The sequence below is a fragment of the Parasteatoda tepidariorum genome, chromosome 1 (genome assembly GCF_982258835.1).
Source record: "Parasteatoda tepidariorum strain Cologne lab strain chromosome 1, Ptep-v5.0, whole genome shotgun sequence".
Taxonomy (NCBI): Eukaryota; Metazoa; Arthropoda; class Arachnida; order Araneae; family Theridiidae; genus Parasteatoda; species Parasteatoda tepidariorum.
The window spans coordinates 11,006,951-11,023,174 of NC_141755.1; the positions used below are offsets into that span (position 1 = coordinate 11,006,951).

Consider the following 16,224-nt stretch of genomic DNA (forward strand, 5'->3'; position numbering starts at 1 on the left):
GCATTTGTATTACATGGAGAGGTAAACCACGAAAACCTCTCACTTTTAGACTGACGACAAGGGGACTCTATCCCATGATCCGTCTACCACTGCGGATATTTTCATGTCAGTTCTGTAGTCGGTACGAGTTGGGTGCGGGACTTGTATTGATCAGCCATCGCTGGGATTCGAACCCGGCTCACCTTATTGGAAAGCGAAAGCTCTATCCTCCGAGACACTACAGCTACAATTGAAACAGATTGAAATAAATTAAATTTCATCCTTTTTGTGAATATTCCATTAATGTATTTTTAATTTTTCTTATTAAGCTTGAAATATATTTACAATTATAAATTAATATAATTTTTATCTTTTATTCATATGTAAAATATTTCAGTAATTTAGGAGTTTTGGGGACGAGTTTATTATTTTATCCTGAAACTAAAATGCACTTACTTATTAATTGCACCGCACATATTCAAGAAATTGCAAAATAAATGACTTGAATCCGTGTTAAGTGTAATTAACATTTTTTGGAGCAAATCGAAAAGCATTCCTTAAACTCATTCAAACTAATTAAAAGCTTAAATGTAAAGTTAAACTTTTATTTAGGTTAAAGATAAAAATCTTAAAACTTTGAAGTGGCATGCAAATTAATTATAAAGAATGAATCGAGCAAAATTAAACATTATTTCACTAAAGGATTTTAAGCTGGATTTCAGAGAATTAAAGAAAAACTTTTTCTTTGATATTCTCTAATTAATTTTTAAAGAATATCTGTTTCTAAGAAAAAAAAGACAAATAACGATTTTAAAATACGGTTTTTCGAAAATTCCAATAACATCTCTAAAATTCCAATACTTCGAAGTGAAAATAATACAAGATGTTCATTCGTGATAAGTTCTACGATCTAAAAAGACTAAAGCAAACAAAACTACGGAATTTTTAGTCTTTGTGGCAAAAGTAAGCTTAAGAATGAAAAGATATTCAGCAGCAGCTTGCTTTTCCTGAAAAATATGGAAGGAAAAGAAATAAAAAGATGTATACAAAAATAATAAATTAAGCTGCAAAAACGAGTCCAAGTATCTTTACACATTTGTTTTCTGCAGACGGTTCCAGCATTTACGTTCAATCTAAGGGATCTGGCAACGAATTTAGGGAAAGGGGAAGAAAAACGACGTCAGCGCCCTCTGTATTTTCAGATGTGCGAAAAGGGAATGTGTATGCCATCATGGCCGCCGGTTGTACAGAGCCTTGGAAGATAGCTCCACTGCATAAATGAAGGAGAGATTAAAAGAGGAGAAAGATTCGGTATCTGAAAACAGACTTTTCATCCTGGTGTTCCCCATCTTCTACCTTGTATGTCTCCCAAAGTCACGAAGGCGTTCCTTAATCTAGATTATATTAAATACCATGGGCTGGAGATTTACCAAAAGACCACTGTTTGCAAGATTTCGCCCGGCTTAGAAAAGAACCGTGAAAAGCAGGTTAGATTAAAATTTATAAGTTTTTGAAATTAATTCTATCAAATTATTTCCTTCAATATAAAGCTTTAAAAATTTTTCATTTTAATCATAATGTAATTTATTACTCCAAGCATTTTTTTTTTATGTTTGAGAAAAAATAGTCTACAGTTTGCAATCATTTGAAAAAAAATAAAACAATAAACTGTAAACACATTTGAAAATATTGAACCAAAATTATAGTATATTTAGAGATATATATATAGTATATTTAAGAATACTCTTGTAAAGGATTTTAAAAAAGGAATGTTGAAAAGTGTTTTTCATATCACTTTATTAGTCATAGAAATTGTTAACCCAAAAAAAAATTTTTTTTTGATTAATTAAAGTAAAATATGAGTTTGTGATTGAAAAATATTTGTTGTATTTTCTCAAAAAAATTTATATAGTTGTTCGTAAAATGTATTCAATTTTACCTGTAAAACTGGGCCTACAGTAAAAGGAAATTATTGCTACATATCTATTTCTATTTCTAATAATTTTAAATCTAGATATAAGACTATCTATAGCAAATAGATGTTAACATTTTACAGATTTTACAACTTGTTAAAAATAATTCAATATAATCTATTTTTAAAGACTATAGATAGTATTAAAAATACTAAAGCAAATTGATTCACATAGATAATTCTTTCTTTTAGGCGAATGCACAGTAAAAGAAAGATACTATAAAAAGAAATTAAAAATATTAAAATTATTTATTTATTTAAAGCATGAGTTGCAAGAATTGTTAGGTATCTATTTCGATTTTTAATGATTTTAAATATAGATATAAGACTATCTATAGCAAATAGATGCTATCATTATACAGATTTTACAGCTTGATAAAAATAATTCAATATAATCTATTTTTAAAGATTGTAGATAGTATTAAAAATACAAAGACAAATTGATTCACATCGAGAATTCTTTCTTTTAGGTGAATGCGTTGTAAAAGAAAGATACAATAAGAAGAAATTAATATATATTTAGAATAATTATTTATTTAAAACATGAGTTCCAGATTTGTTATATATCTGTTTCAATTTCTAATGATTTTAAATATAGATATAGGAGTATTTATGGCAAATAGATATTATAATTTTACAAATTTAATTGCATGTTAAAAAAATACAAAATTTATTTTTAAAGATCATAGATAAATCCTTCCCACACAGTAATTATTATTATATTCTTTCTTTTAGGTAAATGCGTAGTAAAAGAAAGATGCAGTAAAAAGAAATTAAAATATAATTGAAATAATTATTTATTTAAAACATAAATTCCAAGATTTATTATACATCTATTTCAATTTCTTTTAATTTTAAATATAGATATAGGACTATATCTTCACCACATTTACTACTGAATAGCATGGTAATAAAACCATATTTTATAGTTTACTTTTCTTTTTTTTTTGGTACATAAAGCAAGATACACATCAGCATGGTAAATTTTACCAGATTCTGGCGATTTTTCATTCTTTTTTTCAGTGCAACATCATCTAAATTTTTATTCAGTCTTCATTCACAATTCCTATATTTTAAAGTTTGCGAAGCTTTTGGGTGTTTTGACTTTTTCTGATAAGATAAACCATTGATTTTTTAACTTTTCCCTTGCAATGATAATTTTGGAGAAAAAATTTCATTTGTAATTGGATAAGTCGAATATTTTTTCATTATTTATAATTGGATGATCGGAAAGAAATTTTTCTTTTGTGAATTCAAGGCTTTGAATAAAAAATGATAAATTAATGATTTATATGGATATATCTAAGCCCACAGTACGGAAACGATTCTAAAAATTAAGACATATGAATAAATTCAGTTTATGTCATCTATGAGGCCTCTAAACAATTTCAATATTTAATTTTTGAAGAAAAAAAATTATAGTTTTTTATTAATTTTTAAGATATATTTTCAAATATTTGGAATTCAAAACAATTTTTAACTTCAGCATTATATTCTATTTATCATCCTTAAATTCTGAATTCTCAACACAAGGAATTCTTATCTAAAATATCAGTGCGCCAAAGAAACGTGCCACCTTTATTAACTTTTGATCTAATGATCGGAACTTCATGTTCTAGGTAACGCCAAGTATCATAATTAATTAGTCTAGACGATATTTTAAGTTACGAAATCAGACACAAAAACATATATTCTCCAAATAAACATACTCTTTTTTTCAACTGATTCGGTATTCTGACCCCCAAAATATAGGATACAGCCGCAATCTAGAATTTTGGTCCCCATAATTCGGTCAGGAGATCGATCCCAAAGTTTAAACCCCTTAATGTTAATTTTACTTTTTGCGTATTTCGCCATATCTCGAGAACTTATTGAAGCGTTTTGAAAATTTTTTACAAACAATTATAAAATTCGTTTATCCAAAGATAATTCCATGCAGAAAATATATTTCAGTAAATATTTGAAATTTTTCATATATAGTTTGGGGGTCAGAAGTCCAAATCCATCGAAAAAAGAATATGTTTATTCAGAGAAAGTACGTTTTTGAGCCTAATTTCGTATTTTAAAATATCGGCCAAACTAATTAATTAGCATATTTGAGGTAACCTTCTCAAACCTTAAGGATTCAGTCCCAGAACATGAAAATTTGATCATAAACTAAAGTTATTCAAGGTGGTCTGACTTTAATTTTTCGCACAGTATATTAATATTAAATCTTCACTTACAGTCTCAACTTAATCATTGAATTATGTAATTTTTACATTCTATAATCATAATGAATAATTATTATTCCATCTGGCTTAGAACATTCTTAATCTATTACTAACATATTTAAAAAATTATTTAAGATAATATTTTATTATATTTTTATACAAATGGATTTATTTGGTAGTATTCATAACTAAACTTCATTTTCAGTTGTTATTAAATATGAATTTATTACCAAATTTATCATGTATAACATAAAAAATTCAGTAATTGCGAATAAATGTCAAAAAATAAATGAATCAAGCATTTAAGCTTTTAAACTATTAAAAGGATTCAATGAAACAATGTCTGGAGTAGTCAAAAATAATCTATTCAAATTGAAATAAAGTTTTCGGGAAAGAGAAACTGGAAACTTGTTGATTATGCTTACTTAGCAAAACTTACATTCCAAGAATAATTCTTTGGACTTTTAAAAAACTCTTGAATAACTTCAGACGTAAGGTAGCATTTATATTAGACATTTCTGCAGTTTATTTTAATTTTTTGAGCAGAGAGTTATTCTTTAAAGAATCCTTAAATTTCATAATTAAAAGTGTACGATTTTGTTAGAAGCTTAAATGATCTGATATAATGAAATGATCTGATATAATGAATTGTTGATCTAGTAACAATAATATATATCTGATCTAATATATATATATATATATATATATATATATATATATATATATATATATATATATATATATATATATATATATATATATATATATATATATATATGTATATATATGTATTGGTTCTCTGTTCTCTTTGGAGAAACCATCAAAATGATCCCGCTAACGCTATAAATAAATTTTTACTTAAAATAAACTAACCACTTTTGTTAGGTTAGTAAAAAATATTCTTCATTTAAAACAAGATTTTGAAAAATAAAAGTAAAATAACTTTATTTAGAATTTTATTGCCTTCAAATGTTGAAAATTTGTTGTAAGCCAAATTGCGTCCCTCACTTTTGTAATCATATTGTGTAAGTATAAGAAATATATTTTGTAAGCATTAAATGTAAAGTAATATGTACATTGAGTGATTTAATACTTTTACGAGGGTCTTTATATATATTGATTATTTAAAGAGAAACCTATTTAAAAGTATAATTCATGGCCGTGACATAAAACAATAAACAGTAAAGTACAAATTTGATTTTTTTTTCTTTTTGTTTTCTGTTTGCTTTGAATTTTGTGCAGATTACAAATAGTGCAGAATCGATTAAAATGATTTTATAAAAAAATACAAATCTACAAAGCTATTGTCCATGTTTATCAAAATTCATCTTTTATTTTATTATGCAAAATGAAATTGAGCAGAAAAGTTTTAATTCAGATTTATCTATTTTTTTTAAATGGTGCTCTTGATGGTATTTACGAAACTATTCAATTGAACTCATTAAAACTAATTCTTTGATTTTTTAATATGCAAATTGAAAGTTGAAGGGGAAACACGATTTAATTCAGATTTATTGGGTCAGCTTTCTCTATAAAATGGTGAACTTGGTAGTGATCCACAAAACTGTTTACCAAAGTTGTCGAAATGGTTTTTTTTTTTATTTTTCAAAATTAAACTTGGAAAGCTTTTTAGTTCGTATTCATTAGATGAGAAAATTATGTTATTTTATTTTATATATTTTTTTTGTAAAATTGTAATTTTGATTTAATTCAGATTTATTAGATCAGCTTTCTCTCTGCAAAATGGTGAACTTGGTAGTGATCCACAAAACTATTTATCAAAGTTATCTAAACGTTTTTTTTTATTTTTCAAAATTAAACTTGGAAAACGTTTTAGTTCGTATTCATTAGATGATTAGGTTACTTTATTTTATTATAAATTTTTTTTCTGTAAAATTGTGATTTTGATCTAATTCAGATTTATTGGTTCAGCTTTCTCTCGGTAAAAGGGTGAACTTGGTAGTGATCCACAAAACTATTTACCAAAGTTGTCTAAATGTTTTTTTTTTATTTTTCAAAATTAAACTTGGAAAAAGTTTTAGTTCATATTTATTAGATGCTTAGGTTACTTTATTTTACTTTATATATTTTTTTTGTAAAATTGTGATTTTGAATTTATTCAGATTTATTAGGTTAGCTTTGTCTTTGTTAAATGGTGAACTTGGTAGTGATCTACAAAACTTTTTACTATAGTTGTATTAACGGTTTTCTTATTGCTCCAAACTAAACTTGAAAAAAGTTTTTGTTCGTATTTAGATACTTAGGTTACTTTATTTTACATATATATTTTTTTTATAAAATCGTGATTTTGATTATGAGAATTAAAGAGCAAAATAAGAGTAATAAAGAGTTAACGAGTAAGATATTATTCAGGAATTGCACAAATGAATGACCAGATTTCAAAAACTATCAAGCTACGATATCACTAAATTAAAAAAAATTAAAAAAAAAATAAACTAAAGATCACGAAATTATCTGAATTCCTCATTTGTTTACTATGTTGCTGATTTAAAATTCTCTTTAAGCCAAATACTCTTCTCGATCTAATGAGCTATTTTTAAGACCAAAAACTTTACTTATCTTCTTATTTTTAAAGAAATTAGATTTCTTTTTCAATTCCGATTCTTTAAATCGTTTACAGAAAAATTTTACAGATCATTTCTTTAAACTTAGGTAAGATGTTGCTGGGTTTGAGAAGAATTTGTCCAAATTATCTATTCCGAAAAAGTAGACAGTCAAGATTTAGGAATGTGTGTATAGATAAAATTTTTTTTAAAAAAGCAGAGACCCAGAATAACTTTGTTGATAGAGCTTTGGGCCCATCTCTAAGAGGTCGTGAATTGGATCCTCACCTGCCGATAACTTCCCATGTAGTATATGGTGACTGGTCAAGTCTAACAAAGTCTTCCATTTTCCACTTTACAATTATACCTCTGAGGCTACTGAATTGGAGATTGATCGTTCTCTGGTTCAGGCCAAAGTACGATCTGTGGATGAATGAATGGATATATGAATAGTCCACCCTATGAAAGGGTGGGAGGAGTTTGTAGCTGATGTTGTATTTTTGTCCACAGATGGCATAACTTAAAAACAAGAAATGCCCTCTGTGCTTAAATTAAAACTAATGTAATAAATCCAAAAATAAAGTCATACGCATGAGGAAGTAGCTACAATCGACAATAATGTTTCTGTATGAGAAGAATCTGAAATAACAAAAGAGGTTTAATAATGTAGGTATACATCAAAAAAGGAAGACGGCGAAATTGAAAAACTTCAGCAAAACGCAAAATCACATGGAAAAAAAAATTCATTGTTTCAAAAAATGCTCTCGTAAGAAATACATAAGAAAACTTTTAAAATGGTATTGCTTACATTTTTTTTGGAAAAATTCTTAAAAATTATTTGATATTGAATTAAACTACACTCATGGACAAAAAAATTAGCGCACCAAGAAGGAGTCGTCAAAATAAAACGAAATTTTACAAACTACTTTGATATAAGTAAATGATTAGAATATCAAAGATTATCGTTTTTCTTTGATTTTCTAATCATTTACTTACATCAAAGTAGTCATTACATATGTAAAATTTCGTTTTATTTTGACGACTCCTTCTTGGTGCACTAATTTTTTTGTCCATGAGTGTATATTCTATTTTCGATATTCAAAATATTTGATTTCACGAAATCTTTAATATCTCCCCACGAGCTCTTTATATTAAAATTGGCTGTATTTATATTTTCAAAACTGTTACGCATAATGCAGAAAATAATATACGAAATTTTAGTAAAATACAGCAAGTTTTTATTCCAGTAACAAATGCCTAAATAATGGCCCTTTTTTACACAATAAACATTGAATATTTATCCTGCTAAGTTCGTTTAACATATTTTGTAATTTCACACTGACAGTCGTTCCTAATGTTGCAAAATAAGTTATTTAAACTTTTTCAGTTTTTTCAGAAGTTCTTAGATAAATTCTACATTGTCAATCGATCCTTATGTTGAACAAATAAGTTCTTTAAGTTTTTACAGTGTTATCAGCATTTGTGTTTTGTAAACAATGCCCTATTAAAAGGAACTACATGGCACAATGTTCGAGAATCTTGGTGGTCATCTCATAAAGAGTAATTACTTGTCACCAACACTCTTTACACACTGGTTATCGACCACCGATGTTGAAAACATTGCAAGAGCTTAAAGAACACTTGCGCTCAGCACTAAAAACTGCTGACAGCGATCTTAATTATACTACAAAATATAAGAAACTAAATGATTACAAATTAGACTTTTGCAATGCAGCAAAATTGTGACATAGCGAATATTTGCAAATAAAAAAATATTTTTTTTCTTTAATTTTATGCATAATTTATTGTGATATGTATAATAGCTTCTAATATACAAACATTTAAAACGCGATTATTTATTTGTACTAACCCAGTAATATGTGCAAAGAAAGTGAACTGTGAATAAAGTAAGGTCAAAACAACCAGACTACGAAGAAATTTATCCTGTTTATGGCTCTATGGGAACACCAAAAATAACAGTAATTAGTAGCATTTTTTTGTTTTGTTTTAGGCACATCAAAATAAAATTATTTCCTCCAAGCACACTTGAAAAACCTGATTTTCTTAAAAACTCTATTTTTTTAATACTATTAAAAAAACGATATTATTTATAACTTTCTTTCATAATTTTTTGAACTTAAACAAAAATAAAAATTTTGGTTAAAATCTGAAATTAGTTTTTTTTTGTAAAATTATATTAAGAAAAAAAATATGGCTCAAACTACCAGAATATGGTAGAATTTACCGTATTTCTAGCTTTCTATTATGGTAGAATATACCGTACACCGAAGAGCTCGTTAAAAATTCACCGAAGTACTATGGTAATAATTTAAGTAAAATTGAAAATGAAATATATTTTTATAATATCTGTTAAAACATGGTCAATCTGGAACAATTTGGTAATTTTGTCATTATACTTAACAACATGGCACAAAACCATTCATTTGATTAAGTTTACTTTCCAATAAATTTTTCTAAATGTATGGTAACAAGAACTATAATTTTTGGAGGCAAAAATTTCTACTAAACCGGTATCCTATGAATGGAAAAGTTACCGAATGATTATTTTAAATATCATATATTTCGGTTTCATTAACCGGAATTATATTTTTTTTAACCAGAAATGTCATTTCCATATCGTATGGTAATTTTATCGGAATTCTTTTTTTCAATATGGCTAATCGAGTTATTATTGGAACTTTCGGGATAAAAACAACTTTAAATTTGTACATAAATGGGTAATTTCGCTTATGCTTATTTATATTAACTTACTGACATTTAATACTTAATCGCACAATTGACATCTTCAGTTGAGAACAAAGTGTTTTGAAATAATCATGTTGCTGATGTAGTTCATGATAAAAATTATACAACTAATTGATTCTATTTAGAGTAATGTAACTCAAAAGTGAATAGGAATAAGAATTTTCAAAAGAAGAAAAATCATTGTACAGAATTTAAGGATCTGAAAAATGATTAAAACTGTATGAATAAATAAAATAAAGCATGAATTCAATCTATCTTTATTAGACTTTCGCAGATGCCATTTTTAATTATTCATTTCGAATTTTGAACATCTTGCTTAACATGTTTTCCAAGTTGATGTGTTGACTTAAGAAGATTAAAACCTTTTGCGTAAGCAGGATCACTTTTCATTTATTCATGATGCTTCGTAAAGATCTAAAAGGAAGTAACCAAATTTGTTTTGATAGAAAACAACCTAAAACTGTGTCTGTTTAAATTTGTTTTTGTATACCCCTTTGGCTTTTCTTCTTATTTAACGGATCTCAATATTAATTTCTTTTTTTTTACTTACATAAATATACTTTTTTTTAAGCAAAAAGTTCTTCGAAATTCATTTGTTGATTGCGCTCGTCTTTCTTTTTCTTTTCTTTTCTTTTTACATTCTTTTTCTTTTCTTCCTGTTTTAAGATATAAAAAAACGATTAAACTAATTTATCGAAAGGTAATTCCAAGCAAAATATAGTTGTTTTTAGAGGAATTTATTTTATAGTGAATTAATTACTTAAATTTAATAATCATTGAAAAATGTTTGAATTTTTCTCAGACAAAAAATTCTGGTAAAATTCTGGTGTATAGTAAGGACAATACCAAGAAAAAAGAATACATAATTATTTCAATAAAAATCAAAATATACGGTATTTAGGCTTATACCATTCATTTGGTAACTTTTCCGTTCATATGGTAACTGTTTTCCCGAATATCTGGTTTTCAAAATTACACTTCTCATTTCCACACATTTACCAAAAATCATTAAACTCAAAAGTAAATTTCCCTGAATCAATATCAATGCTTTCAAGCCGTATTTTAAAGTAACATGATAAAATTACCAAATTTTGTCGCTTCTTACAACACTATATTTTATATTTAATTTTATTACGTAAAAAAAACCGAGCTTTTTGGTGTTCCAAACGACCCAGAAATTTGGTAAATTTAACCATGCTTTGGTACTTTTTTCCATCCTTTCTTTTCAGTGTAAAGTATTCAAATTTTTACCTCATATCATTTCAAAATTTTAAATGACAATTTCTCCATATTAATTTATTTTTACATAAATATCCTTTTTTCTATAGAAAAAGATCTTTATATCTAGTTCGTTGATTTTTGAGTGTTTTCTTTTGTTCATTTATTTTGAGAGGAAGAGGGAAAAAACCGATTTAAGCTAAATAATTATATGCAACTTCTGGCAAAAAGCATTTTCAAAACAATAAAATTTTAAGATCCCGTTGTTGTTTCATTGAAAAAAAGGAAGAAAAAAAACATAATTTGTAATATAATTTGAAACATAGCATAATATTAGCCCCTAAATGTTTGTTTACTTACTTACATTTATTTATTTTGCGTATTTCGCTATATCTCGGAAATTATTTAAATGAATTGCTAAATTTTTGAGCACTATTATAAAATTTATTTTATAATAATCCAAAGATAATTCCATGCAAAAAACACTTTTTAAGAATTAATAATTTTTTTTCAATTTGCGTCTCAAAATTTAGTCTCACAATATGCATTCCTTAGGTAATTTTTTTTCAAGTGAAGATGCTTATTTTTCAAATCTAGATTATCGTTCATAATCTAGATTTGATAACCATAGTAATCATGGTGAACATGATTACTATTTAACAGAATAACAAAATGTTCTTGCATAAAGCTACAAAAATTGTATTTATTGAAAACAAAATGTTCAGTGCTTTTGTGGAAAATGTTTTTGTTTTAAAAAATAAACAATGATGATTGAGAAGCAAGTAAGACTATTGGTATCGAGATATTCATTCAGGATGACAATATTTTTTCTTTGGATCTCTGTGCAATTTGTAATACCCAGATCGCATTATAAGATTTTAGTTAATTAGAATTAGATTTTGCTATTATAATCAGATTTCAAGCATTTGCTTTAAATTATGGATTCATAATTTAATTAATAAAAAGTTATGAATGCTGTCGGAAAGTACAATTCATTCAAAAACTTTTATTATATTCATTGGTGTTAAATTATAAAAATTAACTGTTTACAGTTAACATCAATAAGAATTCTGAATATCTTCTCTTTCTATCCTTAGAAACTTTATTAATAATAATTAAAAATTGCACTTGTATACAATATTTATTTCTTCTTATATCAAGTAGTATAATACCTATCTAAAATATTTTTTGCATATTTAGATAGATTTATTACATTACTTATTCATTCTTGTATTTAACAGTATAATATCAAAAATAGTTTTTGTATATTTATATACAATATTTAAAAAGTTATTTATTTCTTTTTATATTTAATAGTAAAATATCCAAAATAGTTTCTGTATATTTTACCTTTGAAAGCAAAATGAATGCCTTTCTGTTTCCAGATGGAAAATAAATGCTTTTTCTACAAATTAACGATAATTTTTCGAAAAAAATACGCAACGCGAAAATCAGTAAAAATGGTCGCTTTTAGTCTAATTACAATGATAAAAAACTGCCTAAAAATTTTTAGAAGAGGATTTTTCTTTTCAAAAAACATCGTCATGTTCTTTGAGGGCTCAGAATTTTTGATTTTGACCAACCCCTACATGTATTTACAAAGAGCAGATTATTTTTTTTTCTAAAACTTCAATAAATGAGATAGTTAACCATAAAAATATTTAACCTATAAATCTATGCATCAGTTGCAAATAATTCTAAGAAACTTAAATCATTTGAAATGCTTGAAAGCACTTTCCTTTTAAAATTATTTTGTTATCTTCTTTTGAGTGACGTAAATTAAATCTAAGACATAAAAACAATTTGCATAAGTCTGAAAACATAAATTTTCAAACGTGCTCATTGAAATCAGCAAATTTAAGCGAAATGTCTGAAAAACTTTGAATATTTTAAAAGCGAATATATATTCTTTTTCTTTTTACAAATTAAGTTAACAAAGCAGCATTTTACATTTTAGACAATAAATCGTATTTACTTGTTACTTTAAAAGTGAATAAAATTTAAGAAAGGAACAAATTTAAAGTTTCACAAATTCCCTTTAATCGTTATGCAAGACCTGGTGGGTCGGTTTTACATTATTCAAATTCGTAATTCGAAATGTAAAATTTATTTTTTTCGTTTGGTAGTATCTCATTTGTTTTCAATAAATAAAATAAACCCTTCCTTTAGAATATTTCAGCCGTTTCTCCATTTGGTACTCTTTTCCTTTATTCTTCTTAAAGACTAAGATTACATTTACTAAGACTTTCTATCTCTTTCAGAACATGTATATGTATAGCAACGTGTTTGGATCACGGAAATGAAGTTCAATTGTACACGGTGAAAAAAAGACTGGTAAAATTTTTAAACTGTATGATAATGACATTTGTGGTAAAATAAAGCATAATTCTGGTTAATGAAACCGAAATGTATATTATTTAAACCTTTTATTTGGTAATATTTCTATTCTTATGGTAATGGTTTTCTATAAATTTTGGCTATCAAAACTATAGTTCTTATTACCAAACACTTAATAAAAAATATAAAGTTGAAATGATAATTTTACTGAAAAATTATTTCCATGCCATGCTCTAAGGTATCATGATAAAATCACCACTAATATTAACAAAATAATTACCAAAGCGCTTCGGTAAAAATTAGCGAGCTTTTTGATATTTCCATAGAGGCTAAAACAAGGTAAATTTTATCATACTCTCATAGTTTGGATCAGACTTTGTTTCTCAGTGTAGATAGATATTCTGAAAAACTATGTAATTCACAGTGTATATAAAGAACATAAAATTTGCATTGAATGTTATTCATTTATCTTTTCATATTGTAACTCTATAAGAGGGCTAACCCCCTCTTCGTTGTTGCTCAGCAACCCTACTGATTGTTTAATGTTCCTTAGCATAAAACCAGTTTTTTTCTACGAAATTTCATGATTTTCCCTCATTTATGTAGGAATTCTGCTTGTTTAGGCTTGTGCTCTCACCTTCTCACGTCGTACATTTATTCCCTTAAATTAAATTTTTATTTTGAGACAAATATTAAATAATATAACATGAATGACTTTGATCAATAATTATTTTTCAAATAATATTTAAAATTAAAGTTATATTGTAATAACAAATTTGGAGAGTTCACAACCGTAATTTAATATTTTCGCTTACCTAACAGGCTGATAAAGTGAATGCAATCTGTGCGTGTTTCACATTGTGTAAGCAGCTGATCGTTTAGATCTTATTCATTTGACGAATAGCTTTAACGGTAATTTGTAATAGCAATTCAATGTCATTTTCACCAAAAAGTAATTGTCAAATGGTCAATAATTTTAGACACCATCTCCAATAAGTCTATTTTAAAATATAGAGTTATAAGTAAAAATACGGAATTATATAATAATTAAAAAAATCTCAGTTCTTTTAGTTTCAAAGTAACAGCTGGGTATGATAAGAAAAATAAATACTGCAGGTAAATACCAATAAATTTGGAATATAAAAATATTTGACAGAAAATCAATACCTACCTTTATGAATTTTATTAACTTCATGCTGATAACAACCAACAAAATATGGAAATTAATGTTGGAAAACTGTATACTACCATGTGATTTTTCGCCCAATAAAAATCCACCGACAACAATAAAAAACTGCGACACTATCATTAGATATTTATATGAACATATATTTATAGATATTCGCGATCGCAACGCTCGAGTATGCCGTCTAGCGGGAGCCTGTAAATATCAGACATTAATTTATCACGTTTTCATTTAGTTCCATCAAAATCATTGACTGAATCAGACGCCATTTTTTAACAGCAAATAAGAAACAAAATTTCTCTAAGGAAAAGGCCGAAGAACTTGAAAAAAATCTCCAGAATATTAGTAAATCTTTCAGGAACAGAACACGCCAAACATTTGAAGAAAAATTCCTCAATAATTCTTAATTTCTATTATCAACAAACTTGCAACTGATGACTTCCGATTTCGGATACTGTTACAGATGTGTGTATTAAGGTAAAATGCATTTCTTCTGTCTTCAATTCATTACGAATTAAAGTGAAGTCAACATTGCTTTCGTCATTCCAGTGAATAAATATGAATTCAGAACATACAGAATTGTAATAGTTATAGCATATTCTTCTTCGTTATAGAATAGTATATATTTCTGTATCCATATAATTCGGAAAACAACAATAAAAAATTATCCAAATTACTTGAAATAGTGCCATTTGTGCAGATTCTTATTAATTTCAATCGTTTTCTTGGTAAGTATTTTTTAGTTTTGAAAGAATAAGTTCAACTAGAATTCAGCTATTCTGTTTTTAGCTACATATTATAATTCATATCAATTATAAAATTTTGCTGTGTAGTATGTTATCTAAAAGTAAAGAAGGGATAAACTATGTATCTATTATTTGAGAATAAAGTTTTCAAACAAGGAACTTATCATTTTGGAATTCTCCGGGAATTATAAATCAGGTAGGTGCAATGATTTTTACAATAAAAAATTTGCTTGTAAATATTTTTTTTTCATTTGATGATGGTTCACTACAGAATGGTTTTTTACGTCTGATTAAGAACTATAAGAATAATAAAAAAAGAAACAATATGAAAGTTTTTATTTCAATGTAAAGAATTCTTAAAATCGTTTTTTTATCCTAAGAATTCTTTATTTTCCGTTTTTTAGTTTATAAATTTTTGATAAAAATTGTTCTCAAAATACTTTTTTTGAAAAATTAAATGGTATAACATTATGTGTTTATGTATACTTCTTGTATATTCCAATGTTTGAAGTAATATGATTCAGAAAAGTATGGAATAAAAATTCAGTACTTACGTATTAACGCCACCACCGCTACAGATTTGGCGGTTTTTAAGTGCCGCCAATCTACACTTAAAATTTTTGCGATAATTCATAAAATAAAACACCTTATTTAAAATCAAAATAGTCAATCGGATTTCGGTGGAAAATGAGCCGATATAGAGTTTAGCATAGATTCAAAACAATCATATCGCCATATGAACTCTGATAAATAAGATTCCAAATGAAATAACATTTCCAAAACGTACGTTTACCAAGATAAAGTGTGGGAATTGGTACATTTTCGTTTTTTCGGTAAAATATTTCCCTCCTGAAAAAATAAAATTGCATCTTGTTTTGTTTTTGGCAAATCCCAAAGACGAATTTTCGTAGCACTAAAAATGGCGACAAAAAAGAATTGTTTTTTTTTTTTTTTTTTTTTTTTTTTTTTTGTTTCGTCAGCATTCTTTATTCTAAATAATGATTTTTATTGAAACTTGAAATTTTTTGATAAAAATTGTTGTCAAAAAACTTTGTTTACAAAATTAAATTTCATAAAATTATGAGGCTTATGTATATTTTTTGTTCATTTTAATTTTTGAAGTAATATGATTCTTAAAACTATAGAATGTAAAGTTTAAATGGGCCCTTTCATGTTATTTCATTAAATTTAGTAATACTATTTCTCGAGCATTAGGTTTTAACTCTTATAAGAATATACATAT

At 26.2% G+C, this 16,224-nt stretch overlaps 1 protein-coding gene across 2 annotated transcripts in view; it reads left to right on the forward strand.

The window, feature by feature from the left end:
* Window positions 1–1,158: 1,158 nt before the first annotated feature.
* LOC107455273 (cubilin-like) overlaps window positions 1,159–16,224 on the forward strand; it is a 183,605-nt gene continuing 168,539 nt past the window's right edge. The window contains exon 1 of one of the 2 annotated variants that reach the window (XM_071180200.2): window positions 1,159–1,466. The gene's annotated coding sequence lies outside the window, so the exon portion shown is untranslated. The remainder of the gene's footprint in view (window positions 1,467–16,224) is intronic. The other variant, XM_016072780.4, reaches the window with a different exon arrangement.